This window comes from Musca autumnalis, unplaced genomic scaffold (genome assembly GCF_047663935.1).
Source record: "Musca autumnalis isolate F117 unplaced genomic scaffold, ASM4766393v1 scaffold_5, whole genome shotgun sequence".
In the NCBI taxonomy this organism is placed as follows: Eukaryota; Metazoa; Arthropoda; class Insecta; order Diptera; family Muscidae; genus Musca; species Musca autumnalis.
Genome location: NW_027412088.1, coordinates 190,868,531 through 190,893,449, shown reverse-complemented (window position 1 = coordinate 190,893,449; position 24,919 = coordinate 190,868,531). Strand labels below are relative to the sequence as shown.

At 35.2% G+C, this 24,919-nt stretch overlaps 1 protein-coding gene across 9 annotated transcripts in view; it reads left to right on the top strand.

Moving 5' to 3' along the window:
* LOC141404978 (UNC93-like protein) overlaps positions 1–24,919 on the top strand; it is a 193,050-nt gene that overhangs the window by 4,167 nt on the left and 163,964 nt on the right. For 2 of the 9 annotated variants that reach the window (XM_073988858.1, XM_073988859.1), the window contains exons 2-3: positions 1,056–1,168; positions 6,223–6,357. The exons of 1 other annotated variant lie outside the window; for it this stretch is intronic. The gene's annotated coding sequence lies outside the window, so the exon portion shown is untranslated. Of the gene's footprint in view, positions 1–999; positions 1,169–5,962; positions 6,358–24,919 lie in introns of all 9 variants that reach the window. 6 more of the 9 variants (XM_073988856.1, XM_073988862.1, XM_073988861.1 and 3 more) reach the window with 5 other exon arrangements.

Genomic DNA, 24,919 nt, shown 5'->3' with positions numbered 1-24,919 from the left:
AATTGTACCCTCCATATGGTGGAGTGTATAAAGACACGCCGGTGCAAAATTTTCTCTCAATTATTGCGGACGCTAGAGTGATTACCACAGACGGACATGGATGGATCGTCTTAGAACTTTATCCTGATCAAGAATATATATACGTTATAGGGTCGCAAGTGATAAGTTCGATGTGTTACAAACGGAATGACAAACTTAATATACCCTCCATACTATGGTGGAGGGTTGTAACCGAAGGTTAAACAAAAAAAAAAAAAAAAAAAAAATTACTGTAGAAAATATAAAATTGTAGGCTTTGAAATTTAAACTAGAAAATTTCAACACTTTTATTCAAACGATATTGTACAGAAAATATTGAAAATCATTTCAATTCGAAAAGTTACACAGTCAAGACTTGCCAGAATATTTGAAAAGGGATTAAAAAAAAACTATTATATCCTTTCCTTTTGAATACGAAGGATATCCAAGGACATTTAATTATTTCGTGGAATAAGGACTTATATTCACAGTTTGGGTAAGGACTTTTGCTGGTATGAAATATATTCGCGCATTTCATATACATAAATGTTTGTTATTATTAGACTGCCGATTCTTGGGGGAATCGGCGTATCAAAGGACCAACAAATATATCAAATCCTCCAAGTTCTGTGCTGCTACGAAAGTATCCTTGACGCCCTGATTTACGCCAATTTTAAGTCTACAAACATTTGGAAGATATAACATCAAATATCAAATATAAAATACGGATTTAACGATATAATTAGTGAATCAAGATTTATAATTAGTGAATAGAACCAGAGGCAACAAGAGGAATTAATCTATTAAGGCGATTCCCGCTGAAGCGGGAACCAAACTTTCCCAAATAGTGACTCAAGATGGAGAACATTCTTTGAATCCATATTGAAATTCGAATGTTCTCCCCATATAACTAACCATTACCAAGATTTATTATGAAATCAAAGGCTCCAAAGCTCAATATCCTATCAAATTGATCCGCAGGACCTTGGACTTCCTGTTATGAATTTAGTACTTAAATTAGTTTTCACACATTTCAGTTTCCATTTAATTGTGAGCTAAGCAAACGTAAATCTTTTGTATAACAAACAGCCGCAGATTCAGCATGAATCAACTAAGTCAACAGGCCTGATGACAACGCAAGATTTAATTGGTGAGTTTTACCTATTTTACTTTATGTTTGACTTAGCTCTCATCACTTAAACTTAAATAATACAATTTTCTCTTGACATTAATAATCATACATCAATCACATTTTTCATATATATAGAGATAATAACCAATACATTGATCCTTTGCAAGGATACACTTTTGTACTTTTATCACATAATTTCTCAATTTTATATGAAATCTACTTTTAATATTCGCTATTGTTTACTCGAGTTTTAAATATAAACACTATGAACTGTTAAGTGGTCATTTTTCATTTGCGAAAGGTAAAGGTGTTTAAGTAAAGAGGTGTTTTAGGGCTGAGAACATGTATTTCAGCACGGTAGGGTGGGTATACTGAAGCAGTGGAATAACATCTGTCACTGCATCTAAAGTAGCATCATCATCGTTTTCTTTTATTCCCACTTAACTTTTCCCAGTTTCCGCTATCATTTCCATATCTATTCCTTCTTCTATAAGAGCTACCTTATTTTACTTTTATGATAACGAAACCGAGCCTACTTCTGAAGGAAAAGAACTGCCCCAAGACTGAGCACGGCCGGGGCAAGGAGGTAGCCACTTCCGGAGGAAGTAGGGCCCGCGTGAGGTGGTTCGTTACAGGGTATAAAAAGTAAATTAAAACTTCAAAGTACCTGAAAACGGGCGGTATCTTTATATGGGGGCTATACCAAAACGTGGACATGGAATTTTTGATAAAATGTTTTTTTGACCTACAGATACCTTAAATGCCAACTTGTATCTAATCCGGTCTGAAAATGTAGCGAAAAACACCAAAATACCGATTTGAGGAACCGTTATATGAGGGCTATACCAAAACTTGGACCTATATACATACTTTTTTGTAGATATGTTTCTTGGCCTCCAGGAACCCTAAATGCGAAATTATAGCTAATTCGGTCTGCAAATGTGGCGAAAAATACCAAAATACCTCAAATCGGGAGGAACCGTTATATGAGGGCTATACCAAAACTTGGACCTTTATACATACTTTTTTGTAGATATGTTTCTTGGCCTCCAGGAATCCTAAATGCCAAATTATACCTAATTCGGTCTGCAAATGTGGCAAAAAACGTGAAAGTACCTCAAATCGGGTGGTATCGTTATATGGGGGCTATATCAAAACTTGGACCTATATACATAATTTTTTGTAGATATGTTGTTTGCCCCCAGGAACCTTAAATGCCAAATTATAGCTAATTCGGTCTGCAAATGTGGCGAAGAACGTCAAAATACCTCAAATCTGGAGGTACCGTTATATGGGGGCTATACCAAAACTTGGACCTATATACATACTTTTTTGTAGGTATGTTATTTGGCCTCCAGGAACCATAAATGCCAAACTATAGCTAATTCGGTCTGCAAATGTGGCGAAAAGCGTGAAAATACCACAAAGCGGGAGGTACCGTTATATAGGGGCTATACCAAAAAGTGGAGCGAACTTGACCTGCCTATGGAAAAAAGACCCTCGCGTGCAAAATGTTAGCACTCTATCTCAATTATTGCGGACGCTAGAGTGATTACAACAGACGGACAGATGGACGGACGGACGGACAGACGGACATGGCTATATCGTCTTAGAATTTTTGTAGCCTCCTTCAAGTCAATCAAGCGTGGATTTCCTTAGGAATTTTTGCAGGCTCATTAAGGCCTTAAACCGTGGATTTTTTAAAGAATTTTTGTAGCCCCTTAAGTTCTTAAAAGAATTTTAGTAGCCTCGATCAAAGCCTTAAAACGTGAATTTCTTAAAGAATTTTTCTAGCCCCTTAAGGCCTTAAAAAGAGTTTTAGTAGCCTCCATCAAAACCTTTAATTTCTTAAAAAAATTTTGTAGCCTCCTTAAAGTACTTCAAACGTGAATTTATTAAAGAATTTTTGTAGCCTCCTTCAATTCCATCAAACGTGGATTTTTTAAAGAATTTTTGTAGCCTCCTTCAAGTCCTTCAAACGTGGATTTCTAAAAGAATTTTTGTAGCCTCCTTCAATTCCATCAAACGTGGATTTCCTTAGGAATTTTTGCAGGCTCATTCAAGTCCATCAAACATGGATTTCTTAAAGAATTTTTGTAGCTTCCTTCAAGTCCATTAAACGTGGATTTCTTAAATAATTTTTGTAGCCTCCCTCAAGGCCTTCAAACGTAGATTTCTTAAAGAATTTTTTTAGCCCCCTTAAGGCCTTAAAACGTGGATTTTTTATAGAATTTTAGTAGCCTCCATCAAAGCTTTAAAACGTGGATTTCTTAAAGAATTTTTGTAGCCCCTTAAGGCCTTAAACCGTGGATTTTTTAAAGAATTTTTGTAGCCCCTTAAGTTCTTAAAAGAATTTTAGTAGCCTCCATCAAAGCCTTAAAACGTGGATTTCTTAAAGAATTTTTGTAGCCCCTTAAGGCCTTAAAAGAATTTTAGTAGCCTCCATCAACGCTTTAAAACGTGGATTTCTCAAAGAATTTTTGTAGCCCCTTAAGTTCTTAAAAGAATTTTAGTAGCCTCCATCAACGCCTTAAAACGCGGATTTCTTAAAGAATTTTTGTAGTCCCTTAAGGCCTTAAACCGTGGATTTTTTAAAGAATTTTTGTAGCCCCTTAAGTTCTTAAAAGAATTTTAGTAGCCTCCATCAAAGCCTTAAAACGTGGATTTCTTAAAGAATTTTTGTAGCCCCTTAAGGCCTTAAAAGAATTTTAGTAGCCTCCATCAACGCTTTAAAACGTGGATTTCTCAAAGAATTTTTGTAGCCCCTTAAGTTCTTAAAAGAATTTTAGTAGCCTCCATCAACGCCTTAAAACGCGGATTTCTTAAAGAATTTTTGTAGTCCCTTAAGGCCTTAAACCGTGGATTTCTTAAAGAATTTTTGTAGCCCCTTAAGGCCTTAAAAGAATTTTAGTAGCCTCCATCAAAGCTTTAAAACGTGGATTTCTCAAAGAATTTTTGTAGCCCCTTAAGGCCTTAAACCGTGGATTTTTTAAAGAATTTTTGTAGCCCCTTAAGTTTTTAAAAGAATTTTAGTAGCCTCCATCAAAGCCTTAAAACCTGGATTTCTCAAAGAATTTTTGTAGCCCCTTAAGGCCTTAAACCGTGGATTTTTTAAAGAATTTTTGTAGCCCCTTAAGTTCTTAAAAGAATTTTAGTAGCCTCGATCAAAGCCTTAAAACGTGAATTTCTTAAAGAATTTTTCTATCCCCTTAAGGCCTTAAAAAGAATTTTAGTAGCCTCCATCAAAACCTTTAATTTCTTAAAGAAATTTTGTAGCCTCCTTAAAGTACTTCAAACGTGAATTTATTAAAGAATTTTTGTAGCCTCCTTCAATTCCATCAAACTTGGATTTTTTAAAGAATTTTTGTAGCCTCCTTCAAGTCCTTCAAACGTGGATTTCTAAAAGAATTTTTGTAGCCTCCTTCAAGTCCTTCAAACGTGGATTTCTAAAAGAATTTTTGTAGCCTCCTTCAAGTCCTTCAAACGTGGATTTCTAAAAGAATTTTTGTAGCCTCCTTCAAGTCCTTCAAACGTGGATTTCTAAAAGAATTTTTGTAGCCTCCTTCAAGTCCTTCAAACGTGGATTTCTAAAAGAATTTTTGTAGCCTCCTTCAAGTCCTTCAAACGTGGATTTCTAAAAGAATTTTTGTAGCCTCCTTCAAGTCCTTCAAACGTGGATTTCTAAAAGAATTTTTGTAGCCTCCTTCAAGTCCTTCAAACGTGGATTTCTAAAAGAATTTTTGTAGCCTCCTTCAAGTCCTTCAAACGTGGATTTCTAAAAGAATTTTTGTAGCCTCCTTCAAGTCCTTCAAACGTGGATTTCTAAAAGAATTTTTGTAGCCTCCTTCAAGTCCTTCAAACGTGGATTTCTAAAAGAATTTTTGTAGCCTCCTTCAAGTCCTTCAAACGTGGATTTCTAAAAGAATTTTTGTAGCCTCCTTCAAGTCCTTCAAACGTGGATTTCTAAAAGAATTTTTGTAGCCTCCTTCAAGTCCTTCAAACGTGGATTTCTAAAAGAATTTTTGTAGCCCCCTTCAAGTCCTTCAAACGTGAATTTATTAAAGAATATTTGTTGCCTCCCTCAAGTTCATCAAACGTGGATTTCTTATAAAATTCTAACGTGGATTTCTGTTAGATTTTTTTGTAGCCGCATTCAAGTCCTTTAAACGTGGATTTCTTAAAGAATTTTTTTAGCCTCCAGCAAAGCGTCCAAACTTGGATTTCTTAAATTATTATTTTATTTTCTGGCATTCACACTTTAATGTTTTAGCCCACTTATAACCTTCAAAAGTGGATTTAAAAAACGTTTTAGCTCCTTTAAAGGATATTTTAGGAATATTTTTTGCCTACTCTTCGGCTTTAAGTTGAGAATCAAGTTTTTTGTTGCGGATTTTCTGAAATAAAAAATTGTGAGTTTTCCACAAAAATGTTAGCCCTCGTCAATTCCACTAGGAAAGACGATATTAGCGGTCTGCTTTATCTTCTTTCTGAAATTCAGATCGTCTATGAGAAAACCATCTATTTGTAGGATATGCCCCAATGACTTATATTCTTTTTATAATGTGTCTTTTAATATGACTTGTTTGCATGAATTAAGATTTTTTATTTATTATAAAGGATTTTATTTTAGTTTTAGCCTTACTTCCCTTCGCACTTTTCCAACCTTCTTATTGAGTCATTGGCCTTTATGTGAGATTTATTTATTTTTTCCAATAGTTATATACCAACGAAACACTTATATTTTATCCAATATCCATAAGTACCGATAAGCATCCTTTAAAAATAACAGCAATTTATTTCAAATTAATTCAGTAATTTTGTTATGCAAAAACTCCCCTCTTCAATAACACTTTTCCTTAACTTGGTGCAAAAATATAAGAAAAAACATTATAATAAATATAAAATGTCAATGGTAACGCTTGCGATTAAAGCAATATTTTATTTATAATGCCCTTATATAACGCATCACATCAGATAGACAAAAACTGGACAATTTTTCAATTGGACATATCATTTTACAACTCAACTACAAAATGAATAATAAATGTGTTGTGTATGTGTGTTTTTTTTAGATAACAAATAAAATCGCTGAAAATACAAATGCGGAATAATTTAATAAAAATATCTGTTAAGTGACACATCAAGCAAACGAAAAAAACACAAACAAAACTCAAACAGAGTGCCAGTAATTTCATTCGACTGTTGAGGTAAGTTTATAAAAATATTCTATTTTTATTTGACAAAAAATTGATTAAAGCATAATATGTGCAGAAATACGTGTTGTTATAAAATAATATGAATTTAATTATTTTTGACATAACCGTGAACATATTTTTCGGAGGTGCTTAATGACAATAAAAATAAATGTGAACAGGAAAACTATTATTTTTTAACCGAAACAAGGTTGTAAAGAGAGTTGGGATATGCTGCAGACTAGGCTGTTTTTTAAATAACCCTTAGGATTATCAAGGCAAGTGTCGGATATTAATATTGATGACAATCGAACGTTAACAACATTTTGAATGATGTATGTAAGAGCTTACATAGTTTTGTAGACTCCTTCAAGGCCTTCCGACCTGAATTTCTTAAAGAAAATAAATAGCCTCCCTTAAGATCTTCAAACGTGGATTTATTAAAGAATTTGTATAGCCACCTTCAAGACCATCAAATGTGGAATTATTAAAGAATTCTTAGAGCCACTTTCAAGGCATTCAAACGTGGATTTGTTTGAGAATTTTTGTAGCATTCTTTAAAGCCTTCGAACGCGGATTTATTAAATAGTTTTCAAACGTGGATTTATACAAGAATTCTTAGAGACACCTTCAGGACCTTCAAATGTGGTTTTGTTAAAGAATCTTCAGACGTGGATTTATTAAAGAGTTTTTAGAGAAACCTTCAAGAGCTTTCTGCGAATAATTTTAGAACATTTATTTAGCCTTCATAAAGGCCTTCAAACGTGGATTTATTAAAGAATTTTTAGAGAAACCTTCAAGAGCTTTCTGCGAATATTTTTTGACCTTCTTAAAGGCCTTCAAACGTGGATTTATTAAAGAATTGTTATAGCCACTTTCAAGGTGGATTTATTAAAGAATTTTTAGAGAAACCTTCAAGAGCTTTCTGCGAATATTTTTTGAAGATTTTTTTGACCTTCTTGAAGGCCTTCAAACGTGGATTTATTAAAGAATTGTTATAACCACTGGTGGATTTATTAACGAATTTTTATAGCCACCTTTAAGGCCTTCAAACGTGGATTTGTCAAAGAATTTTTAGAGTATTTGTATCTTCGCCAATTCTGGTAGCCTCTTCCAAGACCCCCAAACGTGGATTTTATTAAAGAATTTTTGTGACATCGCTCAAAGCCTCCAAATGTGATTTTATTAAAGAATTTTTATAGGCCCTTTCAAGGCCTTCAAAGATGGATTTCTTAATGAAATTTTGAAGGCTCCTTCAAGTCCTTCAAACGTGGATTTCTAAAAGAATTTTTGTAGCCTCCTTCAAGTCCTTTGAACGTGAATTTCTTAAAGAAGTTGTGTAGCCTCATTCAAGTCCTCCAAACGTGAATTTCTTAAGGAATTATTGTAGTTTCCTGCAAAGTCTTCAAAGGTAGATTCCATAAAGAATTTTTGTGGCCTCCCTCAACGCCTCCAAACGTGATTTTATCAAAGAATTCTTATAGGCTCTTGCAAGTCCTTCAAAGATGGTTTTTTAAATAAAATTTTGAAGCCTCCTTCAAGTCTTTCAAACGTGTATTCTGAGAGAATTTTGTAGCCTCCTTCAAGTCCTTCGAACGTGAATTTCTTAAAGAAGTTGTGTAGCCTCATTCTAGTCCTTAAAACGTCGATTTCTTAAAGGATTTTTGTAGAATTTCTTAAAGATTTCTAATCCAAACGTGAATTTCTTAAAGAATTTTTGTAGCCTCATTCAAGTCTTTCAAACGTGTGATTTCTTAAAGAATTTTTGTAGCCTCGGTCAAAGCCTTCAAACGTGGTTTTCTTAAAGGAGTTTTGTAGCCTCCCACAAAGCTTCCAAACGTGGTTTTCTTAAAGGAGTTTTGTAGCCTCCCACAAAGCTTCCAAACGTGGTTTTCTTAAAGAATTTTTGTAACCTTCTTCAAGTCCATCAAACGTGGATTTATGAAAGAATTTTCGGATACACATTCAAAAGTTTTCAGCGAATTTTTATTAAAGATTTTTTAGCCTTCTTTAAGGCCTTCAAACGTGGTTTATTAAAGAATTGTTATGGCCACCTTCAAGGCCTTTAACCGTGAATTTATTAAAGATTTTTTCTAATCACCCTCAAGGCCTTCAAATGTGGTTTTATTAAAGAATTTTCAAAGCCACCTTCAAGATCTTACACCGAATATTTATTAAAGATTTTTATAGCCTTCTTCAAGGACTTCAAATGTGGATTTATTAAAGAATTTTTATAGCCACCTTCAAGGTCTTCAAACTTCGATTTCTTAAAGAATTTTTGTAGCCTCCTTTAAAGGCCTTCAAATGTGCACTTATTAAAGATTTTTTATAGCCTCCTTCAAGGTCATTATTAAAGATTTTATATCCACGTTCAAGGCCTTCAAACGTTGATTTATTAAAGAATTTTTATAGACACATTTAAGACCTTCAATAGTGGATTTCATGGAAAGGCAAAGACAATGAGACGATAGATTTTAGGTGATTTCCCCTCTATAAAGCTCTAGTAGAAGGCACCTTTAGAGTTTATACCTCAGGGTGAATTCTATCTATAGAAGGCAATTTTTCGGAAGTCTTCTCTATCTACAGCATATCCCTTGGGGTCGTCTTCTATATAGAAATTGACTTAAAAGTGCATCCTTCTTTTGAAATCCCATTCAAGAGGTCGTATGTTTATTTTATACTACTGCAGTTCACAACTTTTGCCATTGTTACCATTTTTAAACGTAAAGGAACATAACATTATATGACATTCTATCTACCGAAGATTCCTTCAGGAATCATTATAACTACAGAAGACCCACAACGTGGGTTTCTTTCCATTCAAGACCACTCCGCGATATCTTCTGTCTTTCGTCCATGGAAGTCCTTTCGATGTTTCTCCATTTCTGGAAGATAACTTCAGAAGATTCTCTATTTGGGGAAGACACCATAAGAGGATCACTACACGTGTTCTGTTTCTAGAATATCCCCGGAGGTCATTTAACCGTAAAATACCTTTTCAAGAGATCATTTAAAAGGTCTTACAATTATAGAAGGTATCCATCAGGAGGGCTACTAACTATAAAAGGCAGACGGAAGGTACTGGTCCTTTTTTGACTCATTCAGGAGGTTTCCTATCAATAGAAGATCCCTCCAAGCATTATTCAATCTATTGAGACCCTTTCTATCTTTAGAATGCACTTCAAGAGGTTTCCTCTTTGGAGGACACCTTCACTAGATATGTTATACATAGAACACTTTTCGAAGTTTTTTATTTCTCTTGTATGTAAAAGTCCCCTTTATGACCTCTTACATACATATATGTAAAAATATATGTCCAGGAATGCTGCATGTTGAAGAAAAGTTTTAAAAGGTCTTCTAACTACCGAGGGTCCTTCAGGAGAACTATTATCTATAGAAGAACTCTTCAAAACTCCCCCTTCGGAAGATCTTCTATCTACATAAGAGGTATTATGTAGGGTTTCGTATCTATCGAAATTTCTTTCAAAAAGCAATCTACATATTCTACCTTATCGCCTTATTTTATCTATAAAATACCTTTACAGGAATTATTACAGCGATTCTCCATTAAAATCATCTTTAGAAATCTTATATCCGTAGGAAGACTTTTATGCTAACTTTTATTTTCCTGGAAAACGCTTCTTTTCGCAAAAATAGATTTATCAAGACATATTGTTAAATGACCCTAGAAGATTTTCTATCGAATTAGGATCCTTTCATGTGGTCTTTGCCCTTTCAGGTCTTCTGTCCCCATCCTTGAGAATTTCTGTCAATAGAAGATCCGATCAGGAGGGCTTCTCCCTTGAAAAGACTGCTTCCTTGAGGAGGTCTTCTATTTATATAAGACTCTATAGAAGACCCCTTCGGAATGTATAAAAGACTTTTTCGGATGGCCTTTACCATTCCGGTGGTATTTAAGAATGACTTTTAAGAGGTCTTCTTTCCTTACGAATTTTTTTTTTTAAGCTAGAAGGCATCTGCTCGAGGTGGTATGTCGATCGAAATATTATCCATAGAAGTATTTTCGGAGGGTTTTTTGTCTATAAACAAGTAAAAAAGTATCAGCCGACTATGCCGACAGAGGTATGCCCTCAGCCTGGGTGAATTGAAACATATTTTTCCCAAAAACTTATGTAATAAGGGGGTCTTCAAAATTTAGGGCGTATGAACTTGCCGGCAAAGGCATGGATTGGGCTAAAATCTACGTTAAGTGTGTCTAATTTTGGGAGTCTTTCTTCTCTAAATAGGGCTACTAGCAGTACCTTCGGTATAAATTACCAAAGGATTCTCGCACAGACTCCTAAACGCACTTAAACAAAAATGTTGATCATTTGTGTAGGTGGTACCATAGGGAATGGACCGATAGTTGCCACTTTTGGACATAAACTAAGTTTGGAGGAAATATTTCGGACAAAATCGGTTGCTTTGTTTATGAGATATTGCGCTAACCATTTTAGCGAATATTTTTAGAATATTTTGTGGGGGAGATACAGGAAGGAGAGGAGCTATAAGCATGCAAAGTGTAGACCAACGCAGTATTCGGTTCGAGAGTTGTCGTGCGCACCAGCCACTACACATGCTGACCGTAGGGGTTTTTTACAGTTTTCGCTCATTTTCTCAAGAAGTATGGAATTGTCACTGAAAAAACTTGTACCATCGTAATAGGGACATTGAGTGCAACCTGTTGAGGTGCACTTTTCCGAAATTTGGTGTGGGAGGTACCTGAAGGAGTTGACATATATAGTGCATATTCTAACCTGATCTATGTCTCGTAGAAATATTACTATGCCCAAAGTATGGACCAAATCGCTTACTGTTTTCGAGAGTTATCGGCGCATCATTTTAGCCAAATGTTTTGAACTTTTGTGGGGGAGGTACCCAAAGGAGTGGACCGAAAACGCCCATCGTAGAACTTGATTTAACTTTGGGCAAAATATCCGTTCCAGAGTTACAGAGTTCTCAGGACTATGGACTTGCCTCTGAAAAAATGTGCACCGTGGTAATGGGGGCCCCGAATACAAGTTGTTACAAGACAAGTAAAAAAGTGTCAGTCGGCTTTGCCGACAGAGATATACCCTCAGCCTGTATATATTGAAATAATTTTTCCCAAAAAACGTATGAATTTAAGGGTTTTTAAAAATATTTGGAATTTGAACCGACAAAAGACGTTCATTAGGATTAGAGATCAAAAGTTTTGCGGAGGAGATACTAAAAGGAATGGATCTACATTGACCATAATGGAAGTGGATTTCCAGCCACTACATATGGTGACATAGGGAGCTTTTACACCCTTCGGGATGTTTGCTCAAGAAGTATGGACTTGCCCCTAAAAAAAGTTTACGATCGTAATTGAGGCAGCGAATGCATGTTGCTTCAACAAAAATCAAAGTGATTCGATAGCAGGTCTTAAAGTGAACTTATCCGAAATTTTGTGTGGGAGGTACCGGATGGAGTGGACAAATATAGTTCATATTTGAACGTGATCTATATCTAGTATATATATTAGGATGTGTAAAGTATGGACCAATTCGGCCACTCCCTTCAAGAGTTACCGTATGAACAAATTTTCCAAACATTTTTGAACTTTTGTGGGGGAGGTACCTCAAGGAGTGGACCGATATGGCTTATCTTTAAATGTAAACTACATTTGGACAAAATGTTGCTAACGCCAAATTTTGGACCGAATCGGCAGATCCGTTCTAGAGTTATCTTGCGCTCCAACCGCCTCACACGGTGTCATACGGGTTTTTTGCACCTTTCAGGCTATATTCTCAGGAAGTATGGACATGCCCCTAATGAAACTTGTACCGTCGTATGGAGGGCGGTGAATACTGAACTTTTCCCAAATTTTGTGTGGGAGGTACCCGAAGGAGTGGGCCGATTGAGTCCATACTAAAACATTATCTAAGTCTGGTGCACACTTTACGATGCGCAAAGTATGGACCAAATCGGTTACTCCCTTCAAGAGTTATCGTGCGCACAAATTTTCCGAACATTTTCGAACTTTTGTGGGGGAGGTACCGGAAGGAGTGGACCGATATAGCCCATCTTCGAACTTAAACTAAGTTTGGGCAAAATATTACGAAAGCCAAAATTTGAACCGAATCGGTTCATCCGTTCGAGAGTAATCGTGCGCTCCAGCCAGCCAGACAGGCAGACGGACGGACATTGCTCAATCGACTCCAAATTGTCTGAAACACATTTGGTCCAAACATACTTTGGGTCTAAAACCATTATTTCGATGAGGCACATTTTGCCCGTATGAAAGTGTATATACCCTCGTTAGCATAAATGCTGAGGGTATAAAAATCAAAAGGATTCGACAGCAGGTCCTAAAATGCACTTTTCCGAAATTTTGTGTGGGAGGTACCCGAACACTATACAAAACGCTGATACTACCCGTGCTAATGTATGGCTCCGAAGCATGGGTACTTGCGCAAGCAGAAAAGGCAGTGCTTGGTGTGTTTGAGAGGAAAATTCTTCGAAAGATCTACGGGCCGATTTGCGTTGACGGTGAATATGGACGTCGTATGAACCACGAGCTATATCAGCTATACAAAGGCATGAATATAGTTAATCGTATCGAGATGCAACGATTTCGTTGGCTAGGCCGTATCATAAGAATGAGCGATGATGAACCCGCTAAAAAGGCGTATTCTGCGTGCACCGCCATGTGGCATGTATTCACGCAGAATCGGCAGGCCTATGCTTCGACGGAGCATACAAGTGGATGAAGAAATGAAAAGGTGCAGTATTCCAGAAAGCGAAACGAAAAACAGAGAGAATTGGAGATCTTTTCTTAGTTCGGTCTATGGAACAAATTTTCTGCTATGGGCCAGCTAAGTAAGTAAGTACCCGAAGCAGTGAACCGATATAGCCCATATTCGAACTTGATCTATGTCTGGTAGAAATAATGCGATGTGTAAAGTATGGACCAAATCGGTTGTTCCCGTTCGAGAGTTCTCGCGCACATAATTTTTGCAAAAAATGTGAACTTTTGTGGGGGAGGTACCTGATACCGTTCCAGTTGACCTTTGCTTACAGAAGTCTTTTGCTTACATGAAGTCTTTTGCCCATAAAAATAATATTCTGGGAATCCTGATGTACTTAAAAGAGGTATAAAAGACCCATTGCACAGTGGATCCCCTTGTATGGAGAAAGTGGCCAAAAATTTCCCGTGTAAATATCAAGCAATATCAATGCATTGGGAAAGTTTATTGTACATAGAAAGTTTCTTCAGAATACCCCTTTTTAAAATGGTCTGTTTATGAAAATCTACTCCTCTGGAAGTTTTTTTATCTTTGAAGACACCTTTTGGAGTTCGTCTGTCTATCGAAAACGTTTTCAAGAAGTTGTCTATCCATAAAAGGGATCTTTAGGAAAATTTCTATCTACTAAAACCCCTTAACGAGTGTGAAGGGCGTGAAGTGGCTATCGAAATTGTCTTCAGGGAGTTTTCTACCCCTTCAGCAAATCTGTTTTCAGGAAGGCTTTTCTTTAATTAAGACATTTTCTCCTCTATAGAATCATTATTTAGAAGGTCTTCTGATTTCCTTCAGAAAATTTCCTAACCCTTGAAAATATAATCAGGAAGTGCTTAGAACCTCTCCTCTTTATTGAAAAATTTTAAAACTTTTTCAGGGTAAGATTTAATTTATTGAGCATTTTTCTTAAAGAATCCTTCACTAGAAGCACACCACACAGGGATCCCTTCATGAGGTCTTCTATCAGAATAAGTTTTATCGATAGAAAAACCTGTCATGATCTCAAAATAATGATACTACCTGCCCTGGTGTAGTGAACCAAGGTATGGGTCCTGCTTAAGCAGATGAATAATTTGAATAATAATTGAAATTATTTTCCAAACAACCCTAATAATCGACATAATTCACTAAAATCTAAATTAGTAGTGCAATTAAATCTCGTTATGTCTGTTCATCTCTTGGTCAAACCGCTAAATTAGTCGCAAAATCTAATTTATAATTATAGCCAAACAAAAACAACCTATTATTTTACATGCAACAAAACCAACAATACTCGTTATTTACATGAAGGTCACACGCAGCCAAATATAACATTCACACATACACTCATAGTTAAAATAAAATACTAATTAAAATTATCCTCGGTGAATATGCAAAAGCTCTCCCATATAAGAGGTGGCGCCTTTAAATGCAAATACATGATTTTGACAAATTTACTCAATAGCTGGTCCGACAGAAAAGCTCAGATTTCGTGAGTTTGGAAAAATAGCAAATAAATTTCCGCAATTACTCCTCCCTGTTTTTATTGGATTTTTATGTAATTTTATTCTGGTTGTTGTTTGTCAATTAATTTACATTAAATAATCGCAGTTACGGTGACATAGCCATCTTTAAATGCTATAAATTACAGCAGCAGCAAAATGAACAATCAGAACAAAAACGTTTGGAATTAATGAACTCTAACATTTAACCGCATAAATAATGCTAATGCTTTGGCACGTTTAAAACACCACAACCAGCAACAGCAAAAGCACCACCGCCACCAACCACTTAAAATACCTGACATTCTCAATACAATTCAATTACAAATTAGTTGCATAGTTTGTTGATTGTTGGAAGCTGGGCAATCTAGATAGCTACAGTGATGGAAAATAACATAGGGATTCATTTAGACAAAATTATGGATAATGTACATTTATTTTGATTGGAAAATATTTTAAGTTAATTTTATGTTAATCGTTGAATAATATCTACTTTTAATTATATATAAATTTATTCAATGTGGAATAAACAGATGTTGTTTGCAAGCGTCACGATTTCCTTGATTGAATTAATAAAATAAATGATTTACATACCACTTTATTATTCTATTAAATTTTAAGATATGGAAATATGCATATTAGGTCAGTTTGGAATAATAATCTAAGGAGGGAAACAGTGAAACCTTTAGGGTTAGATTTTTTCAGTAAAATGGTAATAATTCATATCATATAGACGAAAGTATTTTATTCTGTCCTATGTGAGGCCCAATTGTCTTAAACAAGCAACCAAAATAATATAATAGCATATAATATGGTCAACAATGTTGCAAAAGTTTCCCTTTTCTTTGAATTTTTCTCAGAATTGGCGTCAAACTGATAGCAGTTTTTGCTTTATAAAACTGCAGGCCATATATCAGGTAACATTAAGGTAAATTTTGTGTCACAAAAACATAGCAAAAGCCATAAACTCTGTTGTAAAAATTGTTTGTTATTTCTGCACAGTGGGATTGATTGGCAAAATATATTTTTCAACTACAAACGTGGAAGTTGTTTTTCCGAAATTGGAACAAGTAGTGTAAATACCGAATTATGTGGAAACGTGGCGTTAACTTGCCAAGGTCTAGGGACTTAATATTGTCCCTCTCCTTTCAAAGGTTCACTAATCTGCTGTGATGTCACTCAGTATTTTTGATAAACAATTAAAGAAATAATTTGATAAAAAATTAAAAATTTATTTAATAAAAAATAATTGTATAAAAATTTAAAAATAATAATAATTTCTGAAAAAAATTACAAAAATAATTTTATAAAAAAATTAAAAATAATAATTTAAAAAAAAAAAATAATAATAATATTTTTATGAAGAATTTTATAAAAATACTGAAAATTGTTTTATAAAAAAACTAAGAAACTAAGAAATAAGTTAAAAACAAAAAAAAAAAACAATTTTATAAAAAATTAAAAAAAAAATCTATTATAAAAAATTAAAAAATAATCATTTTATAAAAAATTAAAAAAAAATAATAATTTGATTAAAAACTAAATTAAAAAATTAACATTTTATAATAAATTAAATTAATAAAAAATTTAAAAATATTTATTTTTTTAAATCCACGTTGTGAAAAAAAAATTATTTTAAAAATCCACGTTGTGAAACAAATTAATTTCTAAAAATCCACTTTGTGAAAAAAAAATATTTTTAAAAAATCACGTTGTAAAAAAATTTATTTTAAAAATACACGTTGTGAAATAAATTAATTGAACATTGGTGGCGTCGTTTTTTATTGGGATAGCTAATACATTTTTTTTTTCAAAATAGTCTGGCTTAATCCCATTGTTGTTGTTTTATTATTTGAAAACAACTAATTTATTAGTGAAAAAGCTGGGCATTGTTCGCCAAGGGGTAAGGCAGGGAAGACTAGTTTCGATCCACGCCACTGGATCTCATCAGTTCCCTTGTTTCTTGTTTGTAGATATTCTCCACCGAAGTTATTCTTCAATAACTTCTTCAATAAGAAACTTTTTATATAAATTTTTAAAAATCCACATGTGAAAAATTTGTAAAAATCCACATTGCGAAAAAATATATTTTTAAAAATCCACGTTGTGAAAAAAATGATTTTTATTAAAAAAATATTTTTAATAATTCACGTTGTGAAAAAAATAATTTTTATAAATTAAAAAAAAATATTTTTAAATATCCACGTTGTGAAAAAAAAAATAATTTTTATAAAATAAAAAACAATATTTTTAAATATCCACTTTGTGAAAAAAATTAATTTTTAATAATTAAAAAATAATTATTTTTAAAAATCCACGTTGTGAAAAAAATAGTTTTAAAAATACACGTTGTGAAATAAATAAATTTTTAAAAATCCAAGTGCGAAAAAAATTTATTTTTAAAAGTCCACTTGTGAAATAATTTGTAAAAATCCACGTTGTGAAAAAAATTATTTTTAAAAATCCACGTGTGAAATAATTTGTAAAAATCCAGGTTGTGAAAAAAATTATTTTTCAAAATCCACGTTGTGAAAAAAAATTATTTTTAAAAATCTACGTTGTGAAAAAAATTATTTTTAAAAATCCACGTTGTGAAAAAAATAATTTTTATAAATTTTTTTTTTGATAATCCACGTTGTGAAAAAAAAATTATTTTTATAAAAAATTTTTTTGATAATCCACGTTATGAAAAAAATAATTTTAAAAATTAAAAAAAAAAATATTTTCAAAAATTGACTTTGTGAAAAAAATAATTTTTAAAAATCCACGTGTGAAATTATTTTTAAAAATCCACGTTGTGAAAAAAATTAATTTATAAAAATTAAAAAATAATTATTTTTAAAAATCCACGCTGTGAAACTCTTTGTGAACAAATTTATTTTTAAAAATCCACGTTGTCAAAGAACATAATTTTAAAAATCCTCGTTGTGAAAAAAATATATTTTTAAAAATCCTTTTTGTGAAAAAAAAATTATTTTTAAAAATCCTCGTTGTGAAAAAAATTATTTTTAAAATCATTGTGAACAAAATGTTTGTTGTGAAAAAATTTATTTTAAATTTTTTTTTTTAAATGCTTGTTGTGTAAATTTTTTTTAAAAATCCACGTTGTGTATTTTTTTTTTAAATCCACGTTGTGAAAAAATTTATTTTTAAAAATCTACGTTGTGTATTTTTTTTTTAAATCCACATTGTGAAAAAATTCATTTTTAAAAGTGCACGTTGTGAGAAAATTTATTTTTAAAAATCCTCGTTGTGAAAAAATTTATTTTTAAAAATCCACGTTGTGAAAGAACTTATTTTTAAAAATCCACGTTGTGAAAAAAATTATTTTTAAAAATCCACGTTGTGAAAAAATTAATTCTAAAAAATCCACGTTGTGAAAAAAAATTAATTTAAAAAAACTCACGTTGTGAAAAATATAATTATTTTGAAAAAAAACTCTAGCTGTAAAAAATATTTTTAAAATATCAGCCTTTTGAAAAATTCTTATTTTAAAAACTCCACTTGTAAAAATGACTATTTTTAAATAACTCCCTTTGAAAAAATCTAAATTATTATTCACGTTGTGAACAAAATTAATTTTATAAAATTAAAAATAGTTATTTTTAAAAATCAACGTTGTGAAAAAATTAATTTTTAAAAATTAAAAAATAATTATTTGAACATTTTGCCTTTTTTTAGGCGAAGATCAGTTTTGGTATTAATCTTTTAATTAATTTAAAAATATTTATTTTTTTATATCACGTTGTGAAAAAATTTATTTTTAAAAATCCACGTTGTGAAAAAAATTATTTTAAAAATCCACGTTGTGAAAAAATTTACTTTTTAAAAATCCACGTTGTGAAAAAAATTTATTTTAAAAAATCCAGTTTGTGAAAAAATTTATTTTTAAAAATCAACGTTGTGAAAAATATTTAAAAACCACGTTGTGAAAAATATTATTATTTTGAAAAAATCTCGTTGTGAAAAAAAATTAAAAAATCAGCCTTGTGAAAAATAATTATTTTAAAAACTCCACGTTGATCATTTTAAGTATTAAATATACCCTCAGCATTTATGCTAACGAGGTTATATACACTTTCATACGGGCAAAATGTGCCTCATCGAAATAATGGTTTTAGACCCCAAGTATGTTTGGACGAAATGTGTTTCAGACAATTTCGAGTCGATTGAGCAATGTCCGTCCGTCCGTCTGTCTGTCTGGCTGGCTGGTGCGCACGATAACTCTCGAACGGATGAACCGATTCGGTTCAAAATGTGGCTTTCGTAATATTTTGGCCAAACTTAGTTTAACTTCGAAGATGGGCTATATCGGTCCACTCCTTCCGGTACCTCCCCCACAAAAGTTCGAAAATGTTCGGAAAATATGTGCGCACGATAACTCTTGAAGGGAGTAAACGGTTTGGTCCATACTTTGCCCATCGTAAAATGTGTACCAGACTTAGATAATTTTTCAATATAGACTCAATCGGCCCACTCCTTCGGGTACCTTCCACACAAAATTTTGGTAAAGTTCAGTTTGGGCCATCTCGCGAATCGCTGTGATTTTTGTTTTAGCAACTTGTATTCACTACCCTCCATACGACGGTACAAGTTTCATTAGGGGCAAGTCCATACCTCCTGAGAAAATAGCCTGAAAGTTGCAAAAATCCCCTATGACACCGTGTGAGGTGGTTGGAGCGCAATATAACTCTAGAACGGATCTGCCGATTCGGTCCACCATTTGGCCTTAGTAATATTTTGTCCAAACATAGTTTAAGGTTGAAGATAAGCCATATCGGTCCACTCCTTCAGGTACCTCCCCCACAAAAGTTCAAAAATGTTCGGAAAATTTGTTCATACGGTAACTCTTGAAGGTAGTGGCCGCGTTGGTCCATACTTTACACATCCTAATATATCTACTAGATATAGATCAGGTTCAAATATGGACTACATTTGTTCACTCCATCCGGTACCTCCCAAGCAAAATTTCGGATAAGTTCACTTTAAGACCTGCATTCGCTGCCAAAATTACGATGGTAAACATTTTTTCAGGGGCAAGTCCATACTTCTTGAGAAAACAGCCCGACAGTTGTAAAAAAACCCCTATGGCACCGTATGTAGTGGCTGGAGAGCTCGAACCGAATACTACGTTCGTCCACACTTTGGATATTATAATATTTCTTCGAATATTAGATGAAATTCGAAGGTGGTGCTTACAGGTCAACTCCTTCCGGTCCACCCCCACAAAAGTTCGAAAATATTTGCTAAAATGGTACGCGCGATTTCTCATAGACATAGCAACCGATTTGGTCCAAACTTTGGATCTCTAAATATTATCGAACTTAGTTTATGTTCAAATTTGTGCCCTATCTGTTCAAATTTGTCCAATACTTGTGGTACCGCCCACACAAATGTTCAACATTTTTGTGTGGTTAAGGGTCTGTTCGAGGATCCTTTGGACATTTTTACCGAAGGTTTTCCTGGTGGCCCTGTTTACATCGATATTATGTTTTTCGTAGGCTAGTGTGATAAAAAAGCCCTATCTATCGTTATCCCCGCAGATTTTTGAGCTTTAATCCTATCTATACTTTTGTCGGCTCATAAGCCCAAAATTTTAAAAAAAAAATATTTCAATCCACACAGGCTGAGGGTATATCTCTGTCGGCAAAGTAGACTGATACTTTTTTAACTTGTTTATTTTCCTCTTCGCTTGCTACGTTGGTTAACAACAACAAAGCACGAAACACACGAGTGTGGCCGCATACACACTACCAAAGCTTCTGCGTTTCCTTTTGCACCATACATACATCTCTTTATTATAAAACAGCATTCCGCAGCCGCGAGAGCCCTGTTGTTACTCTTTTTGACAAAAATCCTCTCTCCGCCCATAAAAAATATGTTCTAACATAAAAAAATGTTGGTACCCAAAAAATTAAGTTGAGATATGTTACAAAATGTTGCAAACATATATTTGTTTGGACACGAACAAATTATGATTGGATCCAAACATATATTTGTTTGCAATCAGTTCCAAACAAAATCCAACATTCCAAATTTCGTGACGGTTGGTCCATAATTGCGACCTGGAGTTTGATTACAATTTTTATGGACGGACGGACACACATCTCAAAATCGCTTTATCTCGTCGAGATATGAATATTGGTATACCACATGGGGGTCTACGACAAACATTTCGCGGTGTTCCATTAATTTGCTGAAAAGCAAACTTATAATACCCTCTTAACATAGTAGTATAGGGTATAATGAGGAATCCTGGGCAACTGGAGAAATTACAAAAAATTATTATTAATTTTTTTTTAGTAAAAACGGTAAAAATAATATAATATGGAAAAGGTATTCCTTTTTAAATTGACTTCGATTGATAAATGACCTATTTCCTAAAAGTACTAATTCATAGGTAGAAGAACTTCTAATATAAGAGCTTCAAAAAAGATTTCTTTCAATATCTGACCTTTTGAACGTGTTTTATTTACATGGTAGTACTATTGACGGGCGTTTGATTGATCTTCTGAGGAAGATGTATGATCTGCTGAAAGGATATTTTATAATAAGGATCTTCTTTTATGGTTAAAATGCCTCCTGATGAGCCCTTCATGTATGGAAAATTCCCAGAAGTACTCGGAGAGGTCGTGTTTCTTTTTTTAAATTTTGCTTTTAATTTCTCAGAGATTTGATACCATTGATTTTGATCAGTTTCGTTTGGGGTTTCAATGAGATAAATATTGGTTCAATGGTTCAATTGTATGCAAACTAAGGTTATGACTTTTTTACAACCTCATATCCCTGTATCATATTTTGATGACTTTTTACATAAGATTAGATAAAATCTTAATTATAAGGCGATTCGATAAAAAAAAGCTCACGCACAAAAACATTTGAAAAATTTTCGATATGAGCTTTTTTGTGACAAACTTTTGAAGTCACTATAAGCAGATATATAACTGAAAATAAGCTTTGGTGCAACACGGCATAACCAAAATGACATAACCGTTTGTACTTACTTACTTAGCTGAACCATTACAGAACATTTGTTCCATAGACCGAACTAAGAAAAGATCTCCAATTCTCTCTGTTTAGTGCTTCGCTTTCTGGAATACCGCGCCTTGTCACCTCTCCGTCCACTTGTTTGCGCCATCTATTCTTTGGCCTGCCAATTCTGCGTGCACCGCCATGCGGCCCGAATTTAGCATCGCTCATTCTTATGATATGGCCTAGCCAACGCAATCGTTGCATCTCAATACGTTTAACTATATTGATGTCGTTACGACGTCGATATTCACCGCCAACGCAGATTGGTCCGTAGATCTTATAACGAGTGGTTTTACCGAAGGCTGAGGTTAGCTCAGCCGCTGCCAGGGTCGACTCAAGGACCCACAAACCTTAAGTAAGATGAGACACGATTGAACTGTGCTTCAGAGTTTTATTTATATAATTTCGTAAGCATAAGTTTCAGATAATATGGAGATAAGTTGATATGTTGGTAAAGTTGGGGAACAGCCTCGGGTGGAATCGCTTCGGGTTGGTCGGTATGAAGTAGGTGGTAATCGGCGGATAGAAGATGAGCTTGGTAGTTGACAGTCGGTCGATAACACTCGGGTCGGAAATAGTGAAATCGGCAATCTTCTGATCGTCAGCCCTCGCTCGGCAATACTCGGATTGGCAATGGGTCGGTAGTTCCCGTTGTTGTCGTTATTCGGATTGCTGTCGGATCGGTAGTCTTCGTGTGTTGAGTTCGACTCGGTAGTCTTCGGGAGTTGAGTTCGGCTCGGTAGTCTTCGGGAGTTGAGTTCGGCTCGATAGTCTTCGGGTGTTGAGTTCGGCTCGGTAGTCTTCGGGTGTTGTGTTCGGTTCGTTAGTCTTCGGGTGTTGAGTTCGGCTCGGTAGTCTTCGGGTGTTGAGTTCGGCTCGGTAGTCTTCGGATGTTGAGTTTGGTTCGTTAGTCTTCGGGTGTTGAGTTCGACTCGGTAGTCTTCGGGTGTGTTTGCTTGGTTCTGGGGTGCTCGGATGCTGTCGGCTTGTTGGTAGTTGTCGGCGATATTATTCTCGGCAGTACTCGGCTCGGTATTGGATCGACAATCGGCTGGACGGCTTTCGGGTGATTGATCGTACTCGGCTGTTGACGGTCGGTTCTGCTACTCTGCAAAGAGAAGAGTCGGAAATGGTTAGGTAACGGAGCGAACGAATCGACACGAGCGAACGAATCGCCAGGAGCGAACGAATCGCCAGGAGCGAACGAATCGACAGGAGCGAACGAATCGACAGGAGCGAACGAATCGGCAGGAGCGAACGAGTCGACAGGAGCGAACGAATCGACAGGAGCGGACGAATCGGCAGGAGCGAACGAATCGACAGGAGCGAACGAATCGGCAGGAGCGTACGAATCGACAGGAGCGAACGAATCGGCAGGAGCGAACAAATCGCAAGGAGCGAACGAATCGGCAGGAGCGAACAAATCGCAAGGAGCGAACGAATCGCCAGGAGCGAACAAATCGACAGGAGCGAACGAATCGCAGTGCCGACGGCTGTTGCTATGTTCGGTTCAAGTGACTGCGGACAATGCCACACGTCTTATCTTGTACTTCGTTTAACGCCAGCACTCGACAAATTCAGCGACGAAAACTAAACATCTTATCCATCCGGGTTTAGGGAGTGAATGAGAATTATTTGTAAGGCGAGACAACCAGGAAATACACTGAAGTTTAAATAATGTATGAATGGAGTTGTAATTATGCGTGAAGTGGGGATTATGCATGCACTGATGAGGTAGTTTTGTATTGATACTGGATGTAATATCAGAGGGGCGGTTTTGCAATGTAGCGGTCACGTTACAATCGAAGAATTTTTCTCTGAAACACACCAAGCACTGCCTTGCCTGCTTGCGCAAGTTCCCAGGCTTCTAAACTATACATCAGCACGGGTAGTATCAGTGTTTTGTAAAGCGTTATTTTTTTTTGACGAGTTGTGGCTTTATTCCTAAACTGCTTACTCAGCCCGAAGTAGCACCTGTTGGCCTACACTATTCTTCACCACTGATGTTGTTGGTTGTGTTTACGGCGGTGCCGAGGTAGACGAAGTCCCTTACTACCACAAAATTATAGGAACCAACGTCAACAGTTGGTCCGATCTCTATGGACGCATTGCGCGACAATACCATTAACTTTTTCTTCTCGCCATTTACCGCCAGACCCACTTTATCAGATTCCCTTTCGACTTTTTCAAAGGTATCAGTTACTTCCTTTACCGATCGACCTATGATGTCAATGTCATCGGCATAAGCAAGTAACATATGGCTGTTTGTATATATTGTGCCACTTCTTCTCACCTTCGCATCTCGTATATCCTTTTCCAGCAGAATGTTGAAAAGATCACACGAGATGCCATCACCATGTCTGAAACTTCTTTTGGTACCAAACTTTTCGGAGAGGTTCTTTCCTATTTTAACCGACGATCGAGTATCAGTTAATGTCATTCTACAAAGCCGGATGAACTTTGCAGGGATACCAAATGCAGACATGGCTTGAAATACCTTTGAACGTAGGCGGCTGTCAAAGGCTGCTTTGTTATCAACAAAAAGGTGGTAAGTGTCGATCTGCTTCTCTTGGGTCTTCTCCAGGATTTGCCGCAGGGTAAATATCTGATCAATGGTGGATTTGCCTGGTCTAAGGCCGCATTGGTATGGCCCAATTATTTCATTGACCATAGGCTTTAGTCGTTCACACATTATCCCTGACGCTATCTTGTAGGCAATAGGGAGAAGACTTATGCCCCTATAGTTAGAGCATACAGTCTTATCTCCTTTCTTGTGGACAGGCCACAGGATGCTAAAATTCCAATCGTCGTGTACTCGTTCTTCCTACCAGATGGTGCTTACTAGCTGATGAATACACCTTATCAGCGTGTCGCCTCCTGTTTTGAACAGTTCGGCTGTTAAGCCATCGGCTCTTGCTGCCTTATTATTCTTCAGCCGACTTATTGCTGCCTTTACCTCATCTTGGCTGGGCGCTATACATTCAATACCATCTTCTGGGATTGGATCTGTGGTATCTTCGCCGTCCCCGCTACTATCGGATACCAACAGTTTGGAGAAATGTTGTTTCCATATCCTGATCACACTATCTGTATCAGTTACCAACTTACCTTGCTGGTCTCTACAGGTGGATGTGCCTGTACCAAAGCCATCAGTTTGATGCTTCAGTCTTTGGTAGAATTTTCGGACTTCATTCTGGCTCCTGTACATCTCGATTTTTTCACACTCCCGTCTTTCCATTTCTCTCTTTATCCAGCGGAAAAGTCGTTTCTCCTCTCTCCTTTTCTCCCGATGCCCCTCTC